Raw genomic sequence first — 1,747 nt, 5'->3', positions numbered from 1 at the left:
CCAAATCTTAGCAGGATAGAGAGGGAACTGTCAAATGGGGCCAATTTGAGGAGAGTTGAATAGAAGCGTTATTTACAAAGGAGAGGAAAGGGTGTAGGAAAATCCCCAGAGATCACCGAGAATCCCTCTGCTAGTACCAGTGGGATGCTCTGACCGTCAGGTCAGGAGACCTGCGGGAGAGGTGATGGGAGGGAGTGAGCGTGTGAAGCCCAGGGGAAGAGGCTGCATAGAGGGTCTTCTTGGCAAGAGCTGTGACTTCCAGTTGCTGCTTGCAGTCAGCCTGAGCCAACCCCGCAGGAGAGGAAGTAAATCTAACGACACCCTCTCCCCTTGGTTTCTTGCTGGGGCTCCCTATTGGCCAACCCGACTGGAAGCCTGAGGGCAAGGGAGCCCTCGGATTTTGTCCACTCGGCTCAGGCCCCCCCCTCCCCCTCATAGGGCAGAGTGAAGAAGGGGAAGGAAGGATCCAGAGGGACAGATGGAAGATGCGGCACACACGCTGTTAACAAAATTAACGACACTTCCTTAAAATAGTATCTAATACCTGGTTCTTACCGGCGTTTGCTCGGTGTCTCAAAGACGTTTTCTTACATTTCGTCTTATTTTTACTGGGATCCAAACACAGTCTCTTAGGTCTTTATTTCATAACGGTCCCTTCCTCCCCCTTTGTTCATGACTCTGATGCGATGACAGACACTCGGTCGTTTGTCCTGAAGAGCATCCTGCATTCTGGATTTGACCAGAATGCTTCCTGTGGCATCTTTCAATGTGTTTCCTTATTATTATTATTTTTTTTTTGTATGTCTGGAAAATTAATAGTCAGATCTAGATTTAGGTTTAAATTTTATTAGCTCAGAATATCTTATGTGTGATGCTGGATGCTTCTTGTTCCATCCCGTTAGGACGCCAGGTTGTCCCACATTTAGTGCTGTTAAGGTTAATCAGGGGATTCGGATGGTGTCACCCGATAACTTCATTATAAAGCTTTCCACTGACCTTTCACCTAATGACTTCAGCAGCCACTGATGCCCCTGCCTCCAACCATTACGTGTTCCCAAAGGGCGATTTGCAGATTCTCCTTCTGCGATGGTTAGCTGGAGTTCTTCCATCAAGAAGGACTTTTCACTCATCAGCTTTGAAATACAGTTGGAACAGGAAGGTCGGGAGAGATCGTTGGTTCCTGCTCTTTGCCGGTTCCCTGAGTAATGAGTTGGTGCCTTAGCCATCGCTAGTAGGGACTGGCGAAGTTGCTTTTGTTTTTAAGTTTTATTATGAACTCAAGGATGTTTACATCTCTGAAGTGTTTTAATCCATTTCAGTCACTACGCTGTATTTTTCACTTTTTATTTTGAAATAATTACAGACTCTCAGCAAGTTGCAAAATCGGCAGAGTCCCGTGTACCCTCCCCCAGTTTCCCCCAGCTTTTCTCAGTGGCAGCATCTTATGGGATAATAGTACAACCTCAAGAAGAGGACATTGGCAGTGAGATAACACTGCTGACTAGACCACAGACTTTATTCAGATTTTACTAGTTCTTACTCACTGTGCTGCTTTTGATGTCAGACCATGTCATTTTAGGCTAGCGGGCAGGATCTGTGCTTTCAGCCATAAAAGAGTCACTGCCTTATGAATCCCGGATGTGCCCTTTTCTAAGGGACACAGGGTTGGCTCTGCCGTTGGGGAAACACAGATTCTGGTCCCGAGTTGTCCCAAGACACGGCCATCGGAGAGTCACCTTCCCACACG

General features: G+C 47.0%; 1 protein-coding gene across 1 annotated transcript in view; it reads left to right on the top strand.

Annotated features, from left to right (window-relative positions):
• Nucleotides 1-1,747, top strand: part of ACER1 (alkaline ceramidase 1) — a 31,606-nt gene that overhangs the window by 27,916 nt on the left and 1,943 nt on the right. The gene's annotated exons all lie outside the window — the stretch shown is intronic.

The sequence above is a fragment of the Pteropus medius genome, unplaced genomic scaffold (genome assembly GCF_902729225.1).
Source record: "Pteropus medius unplaced genomic scaffold, Ma_sr-lr_union100, whole genome shotgun sequence".
NCBI classification, from domain to species: Eukaryota; Metazoa; Chordata; class Mammalia; order Chiroptera; family Pteropodidae; genus Pteropus; species Pteropus medius.
This window is presented reverse-complemented; position numbering and strand designations above follow the sequence as displayed.